Genomic DNA, 23,646 nt, shown 5'->3' with positions numbered 1-23,646 from the left:
GGTCTCCTTTGAGGAATTAGGCTTAATCAATGAAATTAGGCCAATGCATAAGTTAGAATAGTGAGAAGGAAGAACCAATTTTTAAAATGAGTAAAGGTGGCATTTTGAAGAAGTTATAAAGGTCTTATTTTAAGAAATAGTTTGTATCTTAAAATCGGGCTAAGGAATTAACTTGAATAGTGAGAACAAGGATTGATGGAGGAATTGCGCCCAATTTTCAAATCAACCAAGGCAACAATTCACATAGTGAGAAGGGGGCCAAATTGAGGAATCATTCCCAATCTTGGAATTGGCCACCCAAGATAAAACTTCAAAAGTTATAAAGGGTCTATTCTGAGAAAGTGGGCTAAATCTGAAGTTGGACAAAGTCACAAATCAAACATGTGAAGTTAAGATTGATTTGGAAATCATGTTCGATTTGATAGTTGGGATGAAGGAAATGTTTGATAAGGAAGAAAACTAAAAGGCTTTAAAACTTCATGAACAGTTCCATAAGATGAAACATTAAGGTATTTTTTTCAAAAAATTTTCAAACTGAAAAATGATCTAACCATTCCATTTCGATCTTCCATGGAACCTTTCATTTACTTGAGTCAATACTCGAGATGAATTGTTTTCGTAATATTCAATTGTTTTTGAAAGTCTCAAATTCACAACTAAGGATTGGGTGGGTTCTGATGTATAAATGAGGGATACACCTAACATCCGAGGTTGAAAGAAGTAAACTCCAATTGGATCTCCAATTGCACCTTTGCATCTAGGAGGTAGTATGATGGGCAAGAGGTGTTCTACATTGGATTTTCCTGGAGTTTATGTTAAAATTGACAACTAGGGAAAAACTTCATGTGGGTCATCTTATTCATGACTAATAATATTTTTATTAGATTCCTCTCGTCGAGAGGTGTAGGATTGATATAAAGATCATCCAATTCCGATAAGTATTCATGGAGATATGAATTTATTTTGATTATGGAATTATTATCAAGCCTATCTACAACTCATGTAGGCTCAGAAGCCCAACAGTCGCATCTATTCACTCACCAACGTTGTGTATAAATATAAGAGGACTTTTCCTCATTTGGACACACTCATCTCATCACATCTCTCTCTCTCTACTGCGCAGATATGAGTCTCTTCTCTACTGCGCTGAAATGGGTCTCTCTCTCTCACACATGTGAAGCCGGAAGCTGTTGAATTTGGAGCTGCAACTGCAGAAGTAAAGATTGACTTGCGTGGCCTAGAAGATCTCCTCATCTGAACTGGCTGTAGGTTCATCTGAACCTCCCTTGAAAGCCGCAACTTTTGGTGGTGGAATGAAGTCAATCCGACAAACGGTTTGCAAGATATTGACTGCCCTAGTTTAATGCCGGAAACTGCTGAAACTGAAGGTGCAACTGCAGAAGTAAAGATTGACTTGCGTGGCCTAGAAGATCTCCTCATCTGAACTTCGCTGTAGGTTCATCTGAACCTCCTATGGAAGCCGAAACTTTTGGTGGTGGAATGAAGTCAATCCGACGGTCAGTTTGTGAGATATGGTCTGCCCTAGTTTGATAATGAAGCCACTAATGATGATGCTACTGATCTAGGGTTTGCTACTGCTGATATGAATCAGATTTATTGTACTATTTCTCTCTGCTGAATTATTGAAGATAAAATAAGATTTGATCAAAGGGTTTCCCCACACATTGTGGGGTTTGTCTCTGGCTAGCCGCCACATCTTGTGTCTCTTGTCTTGGCTTGTTTTTTGTCGATCGTTTAATGTTCTATCTGCACTTTACTTTATGTACATGTGATTGCTAATTGGTGGAATCTAATAAGAAAAAGAAGTAAACTGTTATAAGCATAGAACATACCATAACTTAACAGTTTATCTCTCCAATGATCTAAGAATGTGTGCCCTGATTTATGGACCAATCCCTCCAAGTTGGTCTCAGTAATATTAGGTGGTTTCCTGGAATGGAAGGTTTGAGGAGAAACACAGGGTCTCACCATGTTGCTATTTGGTGTGATTTGGACTTTGGTTGTTGTTTGTTTCTTTGATATAACGAAACAACAAGGAAGTGTGAGGTAATCAACTTAGTCATCTTGGGGTGGGGCATGGCGTGGGGGAGGTTTGAGGAGAAACTCGAGGTCTCACCATGTTGTTATCTCATGTGATTTGGAACTTTGGTTGTTGTTTGTTTCTCTAATATAACATAACAACATGAAGCATGAGGTAATCAACTTAGTCATCTTGGGGTGGGGCATGGTGTGCAAGGGTTGAGATTTATGGCTGAAAATTTGTATGGAGCAATGTAATTTTTTTTGTCAACCGTAGTGGTTAGAAGACATTATGACATTAAGATGTACAATGCAATATTTTTATTAGCCATATTAACAAGAAATTGTTATTTTAATGTAATTATCTCAGTTGTTGTAATTGTTTTTTGACTTGTCATGGCCTCTTTATTTTGTTGGGCCATGCTTATAATTGTTAAGTAGATGGTATTTTTGTTGGATGTATTTATAAATCTATATGATACAAGCATAAAGCAAGGTGTGACAATCCCTAATTCCTCTTTGAACTGCAGGAAATGGTGGTTCCGTATTATTTACGTAATGTTGTTGCAGAAGTAGTATTGATGTTCAAATCTGAGGATGACGATTAGTTTTTGGTAATGAAGGTATTGTCATAGTTGCTCTTATATATTCTCTTGTTGTTATTAAATTGTCACAAAAGAGGTAAATGATTCATAGTTGGTTACAACATTACAGGTCTAATAAGCACATTTTTCTCTAAATTATTTAGACAACCATAATTGTGCATTCATGTGTCTTTACTTCTGGTGTTTTACAATGACATTTCCTTCTATTGGTTTTTAGTGGGTTTTTTGAATTATGTATGTTGTTATTGGATCTTACAGTGAATAAGATTCTTGTTGTGTGGAAACTGACTAGATATTCTTGTCATGTATATGTCAATAGATACTCATGTACTTTTTATTAGATGAGAATTGAAAAAATACTCATGTACTTTTTATTAGATGAGAATGGATTTTTCAAGTGTTGATGTTGCATGATTTGTATAATGTGTTTTAGAGTTTTTGTATTTGGAGTTGTTGATCTTGCATGATTTGTATAATGTGATTTAGAAATTTTGTATTTAGAATAAAGTGTATAGAATCAATTTCTAGTTTGAAAAAGTCAAATATGACATTTGAATAATGACTTGCATATGAAAGCATGGACCGATGTCCAAATCAAGATTTTGCGATAGTTACACTCACTGATGTGTGCATGTCTAAGATAAGTGACTAATTGGTGTGATAATTACATGCTATAGGTGATTGTATCTATAACAATGTTGCTTTTATTTGTTTATACAGAAATCATATATCTCTAAGCTTAATCTTCATGCCTTTTTTCGGTAGTATAATTGTTTTTTTAATGTGGGGCAGTTGTGCACCCAATGCTCAAAACTTGGATAACTTGGACAACTCATACACTTGAGTAGGGGCTATATGTCTCTGAGGGTTTACGCAGGAATCATATATATCTAAGCTTAATCGTCATGCCTTTCTTTTGGCAGTATAATTTTTTTTTTAATGTGGGGCAAGTTGTGCACCCAATGCTCAAAACTTGGCCAACTCATACACTTGATCAGAGCTATATGCCTCCTAGGGTTTGAATTTGGTTTAATAATTTAGGTAAATTTTGTGGTGTTGTAACATCCCATCTACCAGTAACAATGCTGTTTTTTATTGGTTTATGCAGTAAACAATATCTCCAAGATTAATCTGTTCGTGCCCTTTTTTGGTATTATAATTGTGTTTTTTCAATGTAGATTCTGTTTTTATTGCTTTATGCAGTAATCAGGTATCTCCAAGCTTAATCTATTTGTGCCAAACTCATACAAGGGTTCTTACATTTTTTGCTATATGACTCACAGGGGTGTTGTACCATTGCATCCAGGGTTTGAACTTTGGTCATTTTTGTGGTGTTGTAACATTGCGTCCACTAGATCGATTTAGTAACCCTTGCCACAATTTGAATGCGGCTGAAGTATTTCTGGTTATCATTTTTTTGGCTGATTCCATACAATATCTATGCTCCGAAGCTATCATTTTTAGCTGCTTCCATAAGTGTTTGAAATACAGTGAGTCCAAGAATGAGATGTCGGTTAATTGATGAAACGAAAGCCAAGCTTGAAAATGGAAAGTCTGTTGTTGTGTTTTGTGCTGATATAATTGAACATGCTACAGGAGATGTCATGCCACATTTACACCCTATTATTAGTTGCTTGTCTGACAGGTGGGAAGGGCCACATGGCCGACTGCAATTGGGTTTCAATAGGGCGAAAAAGCAAGGGAGACCTCGTCACCTCTCTTTTAAAGAATGCCTTTTGGCATAATAATAAAATAATAAAAATGCAAGCCCTAATTGTAACACTAAAAAACAAAATCCCAGAGCATTCCGTCCATTTTAAAAGGAGAGGATAGGAGAAGAGGTGGCTAGCAGAGCATTTGAAAGTTATTTTCTTGTTTTTTAGTACGAAAATAAGTTAGATTACTATTCATTTCAAAAAGAGATAACTGTATATCATCTGGTGGATATGATAACATATAGGTGCAGCCTGAATAGGCAACCAAGCCAATGCAGAGAGATACAAAATTGAAGCCATAAACTCAAAACCTCAACTCAAAAGTTTGTGTGTGCAGACGGACATTCATTAAATTCAATATTTTTAAAATTTAGTGTAAGTTTTGTGTGTGTAAACGTTATTATTAAGTGACGGGAATGGGATGCTTCTTGCTATATAAATGGCAGTGGTGCCTGTTTTTAGTCTCTCCTTAGTCAAGCCTCGACAATGCACTGGAAGCAGGGTTTGTGTGTAGAGATTAGAGATTTCAGTGTGTACTGTGTTTATCAATGTTATTATTATGTGACGTGGATAGGATGCATCTAGCTAGAGCTTCTCGTGCTCAGGGCATGCAGTGATCGTAAACAATTCTTTGTTTAATGTCGTGGATTCCTTTGTGAACGTCACAGAGTGAATTCTGGTCGTTGATGTTATTTATTATTCCTCCTACTATCATTTGTTGTTCTTTATTTATAAATGCAGCATATTAGACTGGTGGGAGGGTAAGAAGAAGCCTCCGAGCAAAGAAATACTATATTATATGGGCCTGTGTATTTTTGTAGCGTTACTGCCATGATCCGTCGGGATTGGCCATAAGATTCACATTCACAACATAACTATATCTCTTATTTTCAATTTCTTTTTAGACACTTGAATTTCATTATTGTTTAATTGGGTTTTTTCTAATGGTTGGGGCATGCTATTGACCTTTTGCTCTCAGGTGTATGTTTTAGGTGACTGGTTCGTGTATATAACTTGGTCGTGTATGGAAGCTCATACAACCTGTTGGAATCATTGTTGTAAGTTCACTAGAAGCCCTAGTATGTTTTTTACAGCATTCCCAAAAGGTTATTTCGAAGATAAGTCTCGAGCCGGATGTCTCTTTGGCCAAGAACGTACGAGACTTGCACCTGGCTTAACTGCATTCGAATAAAATGAATGAGATGATTTTCACTTCAAAAGGGGATTTGAACACCTTGGTGGGTATGAAACATTTTCGCTCTACTTATTAACTGAGTCTCTCTCGACCTACCAACTGAGCAAGACTGGTGAACAACCTACTTTACCAACTAAGCACGTTCGCTTTACCTGCTACCAAGGCTTGGACCCCGTTGAAAATATGGACTAATGTGGATTCACCTTTGTAGCAAAATGATATGACACTTTCCATGTGTTAGCGTCAAAATCTAAATTTTAATCTGAGACGTTGGCAGCACCTGATTAGAACTATTTGATCTCTATACTGCCTCTATACAGTTTGCGCCCTGGTATTTGACTATATTCTGCTTCTGCGCCTGAACATTTTGCTTTACTGCTATTCTCTTTCTCTACCTCTTGAGTTGTCTAGCCCTGGCGGTCTCTTTGGGCTGCTTTACTTTTGAGCCACATGCTGTTGATTATGGTGACACTTCTAAAAGTGGATGTTATCTCAAATAATGATAATTATTCTTCAGGGATAACAATTGCATAAGCCCTCTTTTCATAGTTTTATAACTGTTGATTTATAGTTGTATATATATCATCATTATTGAACTGCTGATGACAACCTTAATAAAAATTTCAGGTTTTTGTCTCTCCTCGAAGCGTGCAGACTTAAAGCCCCTAAGCTTTCTGAAAAATAGAGTATCTTGTAGAACAGTCTAAGTCCCCTAAGCTTTCTGAAAGAACAGAGTATCTTGTAGAACAGTCTAAGTCCCCTAAGCTTTCTGAAAGAACAGAGTATCTTGTAGAACAGTCTTTAGACTTTTATATTAGAATACAAACCAACTTGTAGGTTTTATTTATTGTTTTAATTTTTCCATCTATTGTGTTGAAGAGTTAGTATCTTCTTGAGTTTGTCTTTATCCTTATGTTAACAAATTTGTTTGAGGCTTTTAGATACCATTAGGTAAATTTTTTTGGTCAAGGTTTCTTAAATTATTTGCTTTGTAATTGTCATTTGAAATTCCAGTTTATAAAATCTTCAATTTTAGAGTTCTGTGTTGTCCCATGGCATAGTTGAGCCTGGGCATTCCTAGCATAGTGTTTGCCTTTTGCAATTTGAAAGAATTTAAATTTTCTCTTTCGGGACTTTTTTCAAAACCCTTAAACCTCTGGGAATGTTTCTATCCATTACATGCTTTTGTTTATAAAATGCACATGATAGAATATTAATTTGTTGTATTTTAGTCTATTTACACCCATAGGCATTCTATTATGAGACATGATAGAATATTAATTTGTTGTATTTTAGTATATTTACACCGATAGACATTCTATTCTATTATGAGGTTCTTCGTGGTGACATTGTAGAGATTCATCTAGGTGTCTTGGACAGGTGTCATCATTTGTGTCTTCTTCAGAAAATTCGCGGTCGGATGGCACTAAATTGGATACTGGGAAGACTGAGAAGTGGTTTGTATGACACTAAATTGAAAACTAGGAAGACTGAGAAGTTGTTTATGTCTGCTGGAAAGTTAGGCAATAAGAGGGTTATTCTAGATAATTCCCTTGCAACCAGGGCTAATTCAAGGGCATCGTCTCCAATATCGCTAAGTGCGTTGTTCCAACTCTCTTGAAGGCTTAAGAAGAGAACAGGGCTACTGCAAGAGAAGTGCATACATTGTTCTGTCTAGGTATAGGCAGCCTTCCTCGAACATGGGGACAAAAATGCGTTAGCCTTCTCCCGACAGGAGAGCTATGCATCTCTCACCTGTTGGCATGAGACTTCAATATCTCCTGGAAGAAGGATTTTTGCTGGTAAATTGTCTCCAACTAAAACGGTCCTTTTCTACAGGAAATTTAGGCAAGAACAGGGTTATTTGAGATAATTCTCCTAGCACCAGGGCTAATTCAAGGGCATCGTCTCCAGTACCCTCCAAGAGCGTTGTTCTAAGTCTCTTGAAGGCTCAAGAAGAGAACAAGGCTCCTGTGAGAGAAGGCGCATATGTTGTTCCGTCCAGGTATAGGCAGCCTTCGCCGAATGCGGGGAGGAAAACGCCTCAGCCTTCTCCCGGCAGGAGAGCTCTGCAACCCTCACCTGTTGGTAGGTGGACTTTGATATCTCCTGGACAAAGGCTTTATGCTGGTAAATTGTCTCTGGTTATCAGGGATTGCGGTAAGAAGAAAACAATGGTCAGTGGATCGAGGGCGATGACGGACCAGCCTGAGAATCCTAGGGCCTTACGAAAAAGCTGGGAAGAGCCCACCTCGGCATTGAAGGAGCAGAAGGAGAAGTGTTCCGCCAAGAACAAAGTGGATCTTAAATCAGCATCCCATGCTCAGGGTAGTTCAATTGTCCATGCATGTTTTTTTTTTAAATCCTTTTGCATTGTTACAAAGAAACATGGTATAAGGGCTGTGCTGCAAACAATGGACTTCCTTAGCATTAGCTTCGTAGGATTGTAGGCAGACTTGAAAACTTGTTGTTTGTGTTTAAGGGTGCTGGAATAGGGGGATGGTGAGCTGGTTTGCTTTCTAATACTGATTCAATCTATAGGGGAAGTAATGTTATTTGGAATATCACAATGTTGATAATTCACTATTATATGCACAATTAGCAGTTCTGAATCAACAGATCTTCATTCTAGCAACAATCCCCTGCCCAATTTCAGGTAATGGGGATTGCACCATTGTGTATGATGCATGGACCATGTCCTTGACTAGGAGGGCCCCAATGCTCTTCCCAAGGAAGAAGTTTGTGTGTTGTGTGATTTCAAATAGGATTTTTGTTGTAGGAGGTGCCCATATAAATGACTCAACCAAAGCAGCCATTGTGGATGCAGAGGAATATATTCCAAAGCTTCACGTATGGAAGTCCATTGCGAATATGCCCTGAAAGAGGTATGGTTGTTTGTGTGCTGCTGTGAATGGCATCTTCTATGTTATTGGTAGGCTTAAGTTTGGAAATATGAATGGACTCTCTATACACCCTTATGCTTATGTGAGTTCTATGGATTCTTTCGACCCAAAGACAAATACTTGGCTTAAGACCAAAGCGTTGCCTATGGGGGGTTGTGTGATTGCTTGTACAGTGGTTGGATCTTGTATCTATATGTTGTCGAGTCATGCAGTCGAGTTATCGTTCTGGAAATATGTTCAGAATCCAGATATATTCCAAAGCTTCACGTATGGAAGTCCATTGCGAATATGCCCTGAAAGAGGTATGGTTGTTTGTGTGCTGCTGTGAATGGCATCTTCTATGTTATTGGTAGGCTTAAGTTTGGAAATATGAATGGACTCTCTATACATCCTTATGCTTATGTGAGTTCTATGGATTCTTTCGACCCAAAGACAAATACTTGGCTTAAGACCAAAGCGTTGCCTATGGGGGGTTGTGTGATTGCTTGTACAGTGGTTGGATCTTGTATCTATATGTTGTCGAGTCATGCAGTCGAGTTATCGTTCGGGAAATATGTTCAGAATCCAGATATACTGATTCTTGGACTAGGATTAAGCAGCCTCCCATTCCATCTCCTCTAAGGATGGACAATGTATTGAAATTCAGTTGTGTTACCATGGGGAGTTTGTTTTATTATTCAAGTTGGAGGGTCTATTGATGATCTGTTGAGGAGGAGTGGGACGAATGCACGAGGATTGAAAGAAGCGTTGGTTCTCATTTATAATACCAAATTGCAGGAATGGTGGCGAGGAACTGATTTACCTTATGTACAAAATGGAGCAGCTTGTGCTGTTGTAGAGTGCTGAGAGTAAAATTTGAATTGATCTGACTATTTAGGTCTGCAGGACAGTGCCCACTGTCTACTGTGGACCTCTTGAAGGCTTGTTGAGGTGAGCTACATTGTCTACTGTGGACCTCTTGAAGGCTTGTTGAGGTGAGCTACTATAATTCATTCTTTGAGCTCATCTATATTTATTAGAAAGCATAAAATAGTTTTCTCAATAGGTTCTGGTCTCAAGCATGACACTTTGAAGTAGCATGCCAAAGTTCAAATTGGAACACAAAATGAGGTTCAGGTAAGTGCCCCCGTTGGTTCCTGCAATATATCACCAATGCAAACATGAACAATCCATTGAATATGCTTTGGTTGGCTATAGCTTTCAGCTATGAAACCAATTAGGAGAATGTTGCTATCCATATGGCTATTTTCCCTAGCCACAACAGGAAGATATGCGCAAAGTAATCAAAATGTATCTATGATTACTGGAATATCGATGGTTAATATCCATCATTTGCAGATCTGTATGCTTCATATGTGACCCATCAGAGGCACTATAAGCTTCAACTTTTAAGATTTCCATGAAGCTTCGGTGTGCTCTTTTATTAAAAAATTATGTAATATTGTTAAGTTTTGCTCCTGTAACATTCCAATCCGGTTTCCATCCAGTGTACATGCAACAAAAGGTAAGTTTCTTCTGCCTGTCTGATGATTGCTTGGACATATATGTGGAGAAGTGGTTTTAATGCTTGAGTTGAATTTAACAGAATTGTACGCATTTCTCCAAGTAGTGATCTCCAATTCCAGTTTTTCATCCTAGTGTAGTTTTCATTAGCTTTTGTCTTAATAATTGGGAGAGAAACCGGACTCCACATGCCACAAATATCAGTCACTGAACCATACAAGGTTAAATAGCAAATGTCTTCTTCGAACTTTATGAGAATAAAAGTGTAAACAATGTATCTATATAGAAATTGGGAGCAAAATTCCATCTTTGTATTAATTTCAGGAGAATTGTGAATACAATAAACTTTACAGGAACAATATTCAACTCTAGATTCAATCACTATACTAACTGACACTGTAGAAAGTTCTACAGAATCTTTGCAACACAGAAAGGTGTCTCGCCAATTGTCATGTCCCTTCTCAAACACATTAGTAACAGGGTGCTGCTACACAATTTTGCACATTTTTTACCAAGGAAAAGGGCCCCACACTTTCGACTTAGGGACTTAGCGGCCAAATTGACTTTATTTAGCTGCTAGTGGAATGTGGGGGCAACCCACATAGGAGTTCGAATTAGCCATTCGATATGCTTGGAGGGAATATCGAATGGGTGGATGGAGGAGCCCACATGAGGCTAAGGGGGCTCAAGGAGTTATAAAGAGAAACAACTCTCATTTTGTTTTTACTCTGAATATTTGACAAACAAACTCTCTTGTATGTTTTTGATGCTTAGCAAGTCTCTTGGGTGTTTAGCCACGAGTCTCCAGCAGGGAAGATTCAACCTCTACTTCGGGGGACCGTCCGTGCCCTCCCTAGAGAGGTTGTTCGACAGAGATTACAGGAGTTTCCAACAGCGATTCACAGCTTCTCCAGCCACGCAGAGGAAGGGACTGCATGTTTTCTAGGCAACCAGAAATACACAGAGGTTGATTTAGCCACCCAAGAGGCCGAAAATCCAAAGTCAAAATCAGAGAAATTCCCTTTTGGGTTTTTCTGGGTTTTGTCCAAGGAGTCTAAGGCTAAAAGGGTGGAATTTTCTAAGCAGTTTTTGGGCACTTTCCAGTAGACCGAAAGTCAGCAGATGTAGTCGGAGAGCAGCTCCCAAAAGGCCGAAAATCCAAAGTCAAAATCAGAGAAATTCCCTCTTGGGATTTTTTGGGTTTTGTCCAAGGAGTCTAAGGCTAAAATGGTGGAATTCTCTGGGCAATTTTTGGCACTTTCCAGTAGGCCGAAAGTCAACAGATGTAGCCAAAGAGCAGCTCCCAAGAGGCTGAAAATCCAAAGTCACAATCAAAGAGATTCCCTTCTGGGTTTTTCTGGGTTTTGTCCAAGGAGTCTAAGGCTAAATGGACAGAAATTTTCTGGGTAGTTGTTGGGCACTTTTCAGTAGGCTGAAAGTCAGTAGATGTAGCCGGAGAGCAACTCCCAAGAGGCCGAAAATCCAAAGTCAAAATTAGAGAAATTCCTTTTTGGGTTTTTCTAGGTTTTGTCTAAGGAGTCTAAGGCTAAAAGGGCAGAATTTTCTGGGAAGTTTTTTGGGCACTTTCCAGTAGGCCGAAGTCAGCAGATCAACAGTTTACTCAGACAACACAAAGCATAGTAGAGCAGCAGCTGAACAACCATCTTTCCAGCTATTCTACCACCTAGGTTTGGTCCAGCTTGTCCTTGAGACAAGCCCAAGTGCACTACTCCATTTATATATTGTACTCATGCTCTCATATTTCATAATATATGGCTCAACAATTCCAATATTACAGTGTTTCATGGGTGTTTGCTAAATGTTTTTAATTTTCCACTGTTGCACTGTTTGTTTAATTGGTTTATCACTTAAATTCCTGTTTAGGAACATTACAATGGTATCAGAGCCATAATCTTGGCTCATCCTATGGGAAAGATTAGAATCAAACAACATGGCAGTCACCTGGAATGAGGTGGTGAGGATACAACAAATGATGATTGATGTGGGGAAGAAGTTGATTCATTCCTCAGTTGGGAATCCAGACATGATTGCAATTGATGTGGAGTTATTGGGGGAAAATCGGAGGGCATACCAATCATTGGGTCATGGAATTCAAGCGTCCCTCTCTTTCTGGGAATTTTGTGAACTAAGGGGTATGCACAAATCAAGGGAGATGCAGTGGGATTTTGCGAGGATGATGAGAAGTATTAAGAAAAAGATGAAAGAGTAGTTGAAGGGGCCATGGTTGGCAAAGAGATAGTTGAGCATACACCCATTGATGAGGTGTCATCCATTGATGAGGTATTCAAGGTTGTGATCGAGTTCTTAGGTGATAACAATGCACCATAGGTCGGTGAGGTGCCAAAAGACAACTCCACTGTTGTTGAGGAGCCGATAGGTACAGAGGCCTCCAGATCTATGACGGAGTTGCCAGACGACAATCGCCTATAGCTGACTAGTGAGCATATCATGCATATTGGGTTGTCTATGGAGGAGCAGTTGAAGGCTCATGTCGAGCCCATGATGGAGGAGGATGTGCAACCATCCCTTGGGCTAGCCATTGATGAGGGGCAGCATAGAGACCACACGTTGGGATTTCAACACAGTTCGCTTTAGAGGCACATTGACAGGATCTACAACGCTATCAACCCATCCTTACGCATTGGATTGAGAGAGGCAGAGTTGTCTAAACATACCAAAGGGGATGACCAAGTTAGCAACACTGTTGGGTCACCTTTGCCCATTGGAGAGAGAGAGACAGAGCTACCTAGTCAGATCTCATGTGTTGACCTGGGTAGTGGGATGAGATGGTTAGAGTTGCACAAGATGCAACATCCGCATGTCGGGCTTGTTCTATGTGCTAGAGTTTGTGCATTTGATCCCTCTCTTGGGGTTGGATGGCGAGAGATTCTGAGTTGGTACCCGGTGGAGTGGGCTAGACTCATGGAGATGGTCGTAGTTCAGAGTAAAGCTCAGTGGGAGCTCTCAGACATTGAGGGTGTTGGAGGCCCAAGTTGGCATTGGGATCTAGGCGGGGCTTCCTATCTGATATCAGACATGCGGGATGGCTATGGCATTGATGAGGTAGTCAACCCCATGCCTGAGCGCATGCATTCCTTAGGGGAGCTCCAGTTGATGCTAGTGGCCAGGTGGTTTGTGAGCATAATCCATTGGTTGTTTTGGCATGTTGGTTGTGCATGGGGGCACAGGATGATTAACATTCTCTGGCAGGAGTTGGTTCGAGGAGGTGGCATGGGTAGGCCACTAGACCGAATATTGTATGGAGATGATGTTCTCCCATTGAGGTTTAGGACTTAGGGGTCACAGACGATCGACACAGCAGAGATATCCCCCCTAGAAGGAGTGGAGTTAGGGTGCTCAGGTCTACCAGGATGGACGAGGGGACATGATGTGTGTCATGGTGGGGTCACTATAAGAGTGGCAGACACTTTGTTACACAAGACTACACAGAGTCAGGTTGTAGCGTTCAGTGTTATATAGAGGGATGTTGCTTGATGCATACATACCCAATTCTAGGCCATAGCACCTAGTGGTGTGCGGGGCTATGTAGCGAGGAGCAGTGGTCTGCAGAGGAGCATGGAGATACATGGTGGTATACCATAGCACGCTAGTTTACACCAGTGTCACAGGGTTCGTCGAACCTAAACGTTGAGGTCCGAAATTCGGCGAATTTCAAAAAAAATCTTAAAGTTCGTTTAGGTTCAAGAGGGTTCGACTTTATCTTAGTTCCTATTGCATTGAGGTTACATAACAACGAATGACAGATAAATGGGTGTAAGTGTCAGGGCAAATTACCTTCATCTCTTGCAGGGGGGATGACTTTGTTTATTTCTGTGTTTGGAAATTTCAAATACACGGGTGTAATGTTCGGGTCAAATTATTTCCATCTCTGGGAGTGACGACAACAACGCTGATTGTGTACATTTCATTGCGGAAACGTCCCAAACTTGTGCAGTGGTGTTCAAAATGATTAATAAGTAATGCCAATAACGTTTCAAAAAGTGTTTTCAGATTCTCCTGTCAATACTCACAAAAATACCTTTTCTTCAAAGTCCCGATTTGGTAGACTTAGTTGAAATGTTAAAATGAGGGTTACATGTATAAAATTATAGGCAGGGTGAAATTTATAATTTATAAGTAATAACGCTATGAACAGTTCAAATATTACCATATTGTAATTATAAAATTACTATGTGCAAAGATAAGTTAACATAATTTAAAAATTATATATTTCAACAAGAACTATTTTTAATATATTTTAAATTATATTACATTAACGAAATTAGGGTATTGTTATTTTAAATATTATAAATTAATATAACTTATATTTATGGAAAATTATAAATTTTTTGATATCGTATATGATAAAAAATATAAATATATATTAATTATAAATGAATATAAAAGATTTATGTAATTTTAATTATTTTATATATATTTTTAAAATTATATACATGACGCCTAATGGCGAACCTCATCAAAAAATTCAAACTCGAATCAAACTTAATTGTAATCGAATTTGAATTCGAACCCGAACCATGTGACATTGGTTTACACTATGGGGTAGGAGGAGTGACTGACATCGCATTGAGGACGTGCGAGGAGTGACAGGTGTAGTGACACAGGCAGGACACAGAAGGGTACAGGATGGTATAGCCGTAGTCGGGGGTATCCAGTGGTGTACAGGGATAGGTTGCAACATATAGTGACATTTCATGGAGTGCGGTGGTACTTAGTGGTATGCAGTGACACATGATGCGGTGCAACGAGCTCTTGGAGCTTTGCCTCCAGGGAGACTTATGGACAGGGATAGTAGGTGTACCATTGGACGCAACTCACCTAGGATCGATGAGGACATTGTCGAGCATTTGGGGACACCATGTTTAGTAGAGGCAGGGCGTCGAGGGAGTTATTAGCAGTCCCAAGGCAGAGAGAGGGTCGTTTGTAGGATTACTCTTGAGCATTCCGACAGATTGTTGATCATACTCTTTGGGACATACCAACCCATCATCCTCTAGTGTTGCTTACAATCGCAGAGAATTTGGTTGTTTCACTTTGACAATCTCCATTCAGGCAGCAGGGTATGGGGGGACTCACCCTAGGCACTTGGATGAGACACGTGTCATGGGTCGAGAGGAGACTCTCCAGTTGAGACACTTGGTAGGTGCACGAGTTGATGGTTACAGACTTAGGGATGGCATGGTTGATTGTCGAGGTAGAATATGTTCCACCCCTAGGTTCACACTTGGGAAGGTGACCGAGAGGGAGTTACATGGTGCTTTTCAGTTGGACAACTTGAGGTGTTAGGGGAGCATGAGGTGCGGAGGATAGTAGTCCTTGTTGGTAGGATGATGCCTAGGATTTTGGTAGTACCCGAGCACATCATCAGGAGCTAGGATAACAGATCTCGCTATGTGATTTGGCAGGCACAGAACAACTAGATATTTGCAGCATGGGTTCTTGATGCTCAGTGCCTACCTATTGGATACCTACAGGAGGTAGAGACGGGGCACAAAGGGGTCCCAACAACTAGCAACATATCACAGTGACAGATAAAGAGGATTGGGGTTTGTGGACCTCCAGTATGGTTATGGGATCCAGGGATCCAATGGATTGGTGGGATACTCCACTCCTCAGTGAGCATGGTTGGGATAACAAGCAGACTGATTCGTTCACAGGCAGACACATGGGCGATCATCGAAGTCCTCACTATAGGACAAGGCAGATTGTTGCTCAGGATTTGGGCTAGCCATGGAGTGATAGGTGCTCACACTGTTGAGTCACTTTGGCAAGATTGGCCTAGCCTCGATCATCGCATAGATTATGGCCGAGAGTTATGGGAGAGGAGGTTCTCGTACGAGCATGCTAGGCAATCATTCATGACCAGAGTGTCATGATGTCAGCAGGATAGGTTCCTTCTGCGATGGGCAGGGGATTTTGGCATAATAGGGCTGAGCAGTTCAACTACCCGTAGAGGTGAGCTAGTTTCTATAGGGGAGGGTCATGCAAATCTTCCATTTGGTTTTAGTGATTCATTGATGGTGTGGGGAACTTCATCGGTGTGGCAGGGTGATCGACAGGAGGAGATTAGGGGAGGCCCGGGTAGACGAGGGTTCAATTTCACCAGGATTGGATTGCATCTTCAGGAGTTTACTCTTGTAGTGCATGAGATGGACTATTTGGTAGAGCAACTTCATGAGGATTTGGGTAGAGTTTTACATCGTCAGGATGCTCTACTTATTGGTGATAGACACAGGGGTTCTAATACCCATATCTCGCAGGATAGTGAGTGGAGCAAGGGGGATTCACGTTGATCAGGTTGGCTTGGGATCTTGGTATCGAGGGACTCCTTCACTATAGGATAGTACAACGATCAGGGACGATCCAATGGCACATTTGGGACCCTGGTGAAGTTTGCAGTGATAGTGGGGGTCCATAGTCAGAGAGGGTGTTTGTTCAGGCATTACTTGAGGACAAGCGATGTTTGGTGCATTAGAAGAACTTGCCAGATGAGGATGCCACCTGGGAGGGTGAGCATATTTTGGAGCACCCAGCTTTGAGGTTGCTTGAGGGCAAGCAACATTTGGGAGGGGAGGACTGTCATGTCCCTTCTCAAACACATTAGTAACAGGGTGCTGCTACACAATTTTGCATATTTTTTACTAAGGAAAAGGGGCCCACACTTTCGATTTAGGGACTTAGGGGCCAAATCGACTTTATTTAGCTACTAGTGGAATGGGGGGGCCACCCACATAGGAGTTCGAATTAGCCATTCAATATGCTTGGAGGAAAAATTGAATGGGTGGATGGAGGGGCCCACATGAGGCTAAGGGGGCCCAAGGAGTTATAAAGAGAGATCAACTTTTATTTTGTTTTCATTCTGAATATTTGACAAACAAAATCACTCTTGTATGCTTTGCTGCTTAGCGAGTCTATCAGTTGTTTAGCCATGAGTCTTCCGCAGGGAAGATTCAACCTCTACTTCGGGGGACCATCTGTGCCTGCCCTATGGAGGTTGTTCCACAGAGATTGCAAGTGTTTCCAGCGGCGATTCACAGCTTATCCAACCACGCAGAGGAAGGGAATGTGTGTTTTCTAGGCAGCCATAAATACACAGAGGTTGATTTAGCCACCCAAGAGGCCGAAAATCCAAATTCAAAATTAGAGAAATTCCCTTCTGGGTTTTTTTGGGTTTTGTCTAAGGAGTCTAAGGCTACTAGGGCAGAATTTTTTGGGAATTTTTTGGGCACTTTCTAGCAGGCCAAAAGTCAGTAGATGTAGTCGGAAAGCCCAAAAGGCCGAAAATCCAAAGTCAAAATCAGAGGAATTTCCTTTTGAGTTTTTCTGGGTTTTGTCCAAGGAGTCTAAGGCTAAAAGGGTAGAATTTTATGGGCAGTTTTTGGACACTTTCCAGCAAGCCGAAAGTCAACAGATGTAGCCGGAGAACAGCGCCCAAGAGGCTGAAAATCCAAAGCCAAAATCAGAGAAATTCCCTTCTAGGTTTTTCTAGGTTTTGTCCAAGGAGTCCAAGGCCAAAAGGGCAGAATTTTCTGGGCAGTTTTGGGGCACTTTCCAGTAGGCTGAAAGTCAACAGATGTAGCCGGAAAGCAGTGCCCAAGAGGCTGAAACTCCAAAGTCAAAATTAGAGAAATTCCCTTCTCGGTTTTGTCCAAGGAGTCGTCTAAAAGGGCAGAATTTTCTAGGAAGTTTTTTGGGCACTTTCCAGCAGGCTGAAGTCAGCAGATCAACAATTTACTCGAACATCACAGAGCATAGTAGAGCAGCCACTGAACAACCATCTTCCCAACTATTCTACCACTTGGGTTTGGTTCAGCTTGTCCTTGAGACAAGCCCAAGTGCACTACTCCATTTATATATCGTACTCATGCTCTCATATTTCATAATATATGGCTCAACAGTTCTAGTATTACAGTGTTTCATGGGTGTTTGCTAATTTTTTTTTAATTTTCCACTGTTGCACTGTTTGTTTAATTGGTTTATCACTTAAATTCCTGTTTAGGAACATTACACCATTCTATCTTTCATACCTCACTGCCTACTCCCTACTTCTCTGCTCTCATTAACCTCTCTCACCAGTCTATACTCTGCAGCTATTCTCCCACCATCTTTTTCATCTCTCAGACAACTAATTGTATCTTCGAGGCCTTTATTTCTCTCTCATGCTATTAAAAAAATCAATCTATAAGTGACTGGACTATATAGGCTTTGGCCATTTCCTTAATCTAATTTTCCCTCCTGGATATGTTCTTCAGTCTCCAACTGTTCCACTGTTCATCCTCTTCCACTTATGTTGGCTATCATGGTCGTCATGAACCTCCATCTGCCTCTCTGTTTTGATTTAACAAACTCCTATTTGATGATTAGTTATGTTTCCAGCAATTGTCATCAACCATTAGGTGTCTCATATGTTAGCACAGACCCGAGTAGGCATTCAACTGGATTCCAATTGACTGAGATTCTATGACCTCTAACGTAGCTCATCTGACCTGTTAATGCAGACCAGAGTGCATACATCAATTTTGGTGCATACTTCTGAATATTACAATTCACGATAGAACTATTTGGTACTTGGAAAATTTTCGGAGCCCCAATAACTTCCAAACTCCTTTTTTGGAGCAACTTTACATTGAATTCTACCAAGGATGCTCCTGCATCGATAACAGTATGGATTGGAGATGAAAAATTGATTCCATCCACTTGCTCACCTTCGATGAATGAAGGCCATCCAAAGTTAAAAAGCATTCACTGGCATTTTGTAAACCTTAGCCACTCTTTGAGTTTGGTACCATTCCCTTACTAAGAACTACCATGCCTTCTAGTGACAATGCAATGGATTCATCATATTAAATGCATAAAACTGGAGAAGAAAGTGTATCAAGAAAGGAGCAACCATTTAATGAGCTAATTGTATACCATTTCCTAGGTTTATTCACTCCCAACATGCAGGAAGTGTTCATGAATTATTCTCTATTTAAGATGTTTGTGATCTTTATTACGGTACTGCTGTGAGCTTCTTAGGAATAGGAACTGAAAAAACATTCTAGGGTTTTATATTTACTAAAAGAGCTTTGGTACTAGATACAACCACCTCTGCAGTTCTTGGTCTTCATCTGCACCCTTTGTTTGTCACATCAAGTGAACAGAGTGGAATGTGTTTTATCAACACATTCTACAAGAGGCCTGCCAACAGCTTTCTTGGTTGCTGACATTTTGAAATCCTAATTAAACCCTGGTTTAAATAAAACTATACTGTACTTGTATTCATTTCAGTTAAAACCTGTCGATTGCAGAACATTTTTGTGCAAGAATTACTAAGATTGCAATTCAGTGGTTCCTAAGGATGAATCTCAACTCTGAATTCAAATTTTGGTAGAATGTCTGCATATCAATCAATCAGGGACCTATGCTAACCTCTATGAAACTCAGACTAAAACTTCGTTATGGATGATTAACGAACAATAGAGCTTTTTCTTCATATTGAAGCTATACTATTCTGTGCACTGTTGGCATTGGTGCATCATTTAAGATGTCCTCGCCTATTAAAACTGTACTAAAATTTGATCCTGACATTTGAAGCTCCACACAAAACATGACCAATAAATGTTATCATGCATAAGTTAACCAAACATGCTGCTCCATGTTGATTATTTATGGAATGTTAGTGGTGTGTTGAACAGCCAGGGAATCTTCATCCTGTTATTGCTTATCTATTACATTCTTTGGTGAGGGGAGCCAAAATATTTATTCTGGCATCAGGACTTTTACCCCTTTCATATTGTTCGCAGGAGAATTTGTAAGATGAATAATATCATCAAGCAATTGCACTGGAATATCTACAATTAAAGGTTTGTCGTCGCTGATAGCAGATCTCTCTTGAGGGAGGATTTGAATTCCTCGTTAATCCTTTTTCCTTTATGATGAATTGCAAATTAGTGAATTTAATGTTTGGGAGTACTGAAGAAAATGTAATGGAAGACTTTGAAAAAGGACTTGTGATGCCAAACATGTCCTGCTTGATTTTCATTCAGTGAAAATAACCTGAAAGATTTTGCAGATATGAACTGGTATCAGGGAGTTCGGAATAATAAGGCTAAAGGCTTTCAATGTGGGTTGTGATTCAGAAATGAAGATGGTGGCATGTCAAGGCACCCAGTGGTTCAATTTCCCTAGAGACATGGATAATCAGTTGGGGCTAGGTGCATGTCTTGGGTGATTTTGAAGAAGAGAACCTCCTACAATCCTACGAAGCTAATCATATATAGTTACGAGGTGTTTCAAACATTCTGGTCGATCGGTGTCATGGTAACTTTTGTTGAGTGAGACTGAATTCAGTTTTTGCAATTAGAGGTTTTTGCTTTTTTCTTAGGGAATTTGCTTCTGGTCCATCAGTGTTATGGTAAATTCTGTTGAGGGAGATTTTGAATTCTATTTTTGCAATGAAATTATGTATTATAGTATGGAGTGGAAGAGAGGTCATGCTGTTGTTTTTGCTTTTGGTCCATCAGTGTCATGATAAATTCTGTTGAATGAGACTGGATTCTGCTTTTGCAATTAGAGGTTTTTGCTCTTCTTTTTTTGAGGAAATTTGCTTCTAGTCCATTAGTGTTATGGTAAATTCTGTTGAGGGAGATTGTGAATTCTATTTTTGCAATGCTCTATTTATTAGCTTGAAGGGTTGCTTGGAATGTAAATAGTCATGTTTTTGATAGTTGCTGTTGATAACAAAAATATTCATCGAGTTAAGGAAATCTGAAACCAAAAAGCATGGATAAAAGATAAACTACCTTGAAAATTCCCCATTCAGCAGATGGTTTCATCTTACAGGGGTTGATGAGTAGTTGTTTCCATCAGTTTGAAACTTTGAAGTGTTGCTAGATGTAGTGCATCATGTTTTGAACACTTTCTAATGATAATAGGAAATGTTATTGAATCAGGAGATCTGTTAATTGTACTCCTAGAGAAAGAGAAACAATGTTCAGTTTGAATGGCCCCTATCAATGTGATTCATTGTCTTTTTGATACCTATCAAGAATGCTATAGAATGAGGAAATTTGGTATTGGAGGTCCTGTGTGGAAGAGAAACACTGTTAAACTGTCCAATGCAATAAGGTCTGATAGATCAATATGATCCAAAGGTAGGATAAAAAAGGTAAAGGAAAAACAAGGCTTTTTCATCATTACTGATGAATATGGTAGGGGCAAGGATGGGAATTATTGAACATAATTTTTTGTGTTTTCAGGATCTGGAGTTTCATGATCTGGATGGGTTACAGTTATTGAAATTCATATGACATGCACAAGACAAAGCTCATTAGTGAGCATGATGGTTTATCGTGCTGACACATTATAAAAGATTTAGTTCTTTTTGGTGATGGACATTGACTAAATGATTTGTAACAAATTTTCAAGATTTAATAAACATATATCAATCAAAATTATAAATTTGTTGACTTATCCTCCTCCCAGTTTGGGAAAATTCCTTTTGAAGACTCATATGGAACACCAAATTGATGTAAAGATTTAACATGTTCTTCTTTGAGAATAGGTATATAGATGAAAAAGCACTCCGATTAAGTATAACAAAATTGGGAAACAGAGATGTAGAAACAAATGACTGCATCAACATTGGCTTCAATTTAGATTGAATCCAAATTGGGTACTGTCTAGGTCCAGTCCAAAATTCGAAATAAAAGAATAAGGATTTGTAGCTCTAGTTATCAATATAATTATGTATTTCAAAATCTATGTAAAAGCATAGAAAATATGGGTGTGTTTATTACTGATCGATTAAGGAACCAGTAAAACGCATAACTCCATATGTGGAAGATGTTGACTCTTACACTATTCATTATTGTCAAATGTATTTTTGATCTTCTTTTGCTCTCTGATTGGATAATATACAAGCACAAGAAATTATTTTTGAATAAGAACTGATAATTTGTTCTTTAAGATCACAGGCACAGAGTTTTGCCCTTAAAAAGAGTTTTCTTTTCGTTCTTCACGTCATATGTCTAAGCTGCAATGTTTTATTGATCAGAGTATAAAAATTATATTAGAAAATGTGTGACCATTTTTCTTTGGAAGCCCTTTTATACTTTCTCTCAACGTGTTTGTCGTTTTTGTTAGGTGTGAGCTTGTTATTTCAGCTGGAGGCAAGACCGAGAAGCTTGCTTCAGGGTTACTGAAACCATTCCTTACCCATCTCAAGACAGCCGAAGAACAAATTGCTAAGGGTGGCTATTCTATCCAATTGGAATCACCATCTGGATCTAACCAACATGTCTCTTGGTTTACAAAAGAAACCATTGAAAGGTGTGTTTTTCTTAATAGTTAAATTTGAACACCATGTGGTTGATTTTGTTTGAATTTCTATGAAGGTTGTGGTAGATTGGCCTTTATCAGTGGGTCTTATTTTCTCTGAATTGCTTTCCAGGACATATCTACTTATATGGTCATAATCTCAAAACTTTGCAGCTAAAGTGGCTTTGTCAGCGAATTGGGCTGCTAAACCAAGAACCTGCATTGTTTGCTACAACAGTAACTGAAAATATACAATATGGAAAAGAGGATGCCAACATGGAAGAAGTTAAGAAGTTGAAAATGCACACATCTTTATTACCCTACTTCCAGATGGATACAACAATCAGATATGGGCACTACTTAACTTTTATCAAATATGCCATATTAATAAATCAACTTCATATGATGACCCAATATACTTGGACCATAACCTAATTTCAACCTTTCAGAGTGGCTGGGATTCACATCTGTTTGTAACTAAAATTTTATTCAACACATCCAATTTTAACTTTAGTTTTGTTGTTGTTGTGCATAGATATCATCCCCTCTTTGAGATTAGTTTCAAATGAATGATTTAAACCACTGCAGTGATATTATCAAAGAAAACATTCAGAGAGCAAGCATGATATATTCTATTATAAATTGATTAGCGCATCCGAAGATTTTGAAATTCCTTGTAAATCTTCTGTGCAGGTTGGAGAATGATGGGTTCAGCTATTTGGGGGACAAAAAAAAGGGGTGGCAATAGCAAGAGCAATGTTAAAGAATCCTAGTGCTCTTGATGCAGGTTCTGAAAGCATTGTTCAAGAAGCTCTTGATCGTCTGATGATAGGAAGAATTGCTGTTGTTTTTGCACATCATCTCTCCACCAATAGAAATGCTGACATCATTGTTGTTTTACAACAGGGCCAGATTGTTGAATTAGGAAATTATGAAGAATTGCTTTCCAAATGTAGCAGCAATACATATTCAGCATTGGGTTAAACTCCAAGAAATGGAGTAGGAACTAGAGTCTAGAGCATTTAAGGAATAAAAAAGGGTTGAGAAATCATCTAGTGCAGTTCCTTTTGGGATTATGCTTGCCTTCCTCTTTTATGGCTTGGAATTTCTATGCCTTAGGTCTTTATGGGTTGTTCCTTTGAATAGAAGGAATATGCAATTGATGATCTAGTGAAGGCCAATAAAATCTCAGGCAGAATCCCTAATTTACCGCTGGAATTATGGTCTGTGGAGACTCTTATGGCGATAGGTAATTCAGTCGGGAAATCTGTTTACGTTGATCCATGGGTCAGAGGAGAGAAAGATAAGAGGATCGCTTGGGTTCTGATAGAAAAGCCCTACAA

General features: G+C 39.3%; 1 long non-coding RNA gene and 1 pseudogene across 1 annotated transcript; both read left to right on the top strand.

The window, feature by feature from the left end:
* Nucleotides 1-4,598: 4,598 nt before the first annotated feature.
* On the top strand, nucleotides 4,599-23,354 carry LOC149253583 (uncharacterized). The gene is made up of 3 exons (XR_016266217.1): nucleotides 4,599-5,418; nucleotides 22,130-22,315; nucleotides 22,437-23,354. It is a non-coding gene; the product is annotated as an uncharacterized LOC149253583 (long non-coding RNA).
* On the top strand, nucleotides 7,751-9,304 carry LOC149253584 (F-box/kelch-repeat protein At5g26960 pseudogene; annotated as a pseudogene).
* Nucleotides 23,355-23,646: the final 292 nt, after the last annotated feature.

The sequence above is a fragment of the Pinus tabuliformis genome, chromosome 7, assembly GCF_031772625.1.
Source record: "Pinus tabuliformis cultivar Carrire ecotype Pingquan chromosome 7, CPIR1, whole genome shotgun sequence".
Taxonomy (NCBI): Eukaryota; Viridiplantae; Streptophyta; class Pinopsida; order Pinales; family Pinaceae; genus Pinus; species Pinus tabuliformis.
Note: the sequence above shows the minus strand (reverse complement) of the source record. Positions and strands in the feature narration are given on the sequence as shown.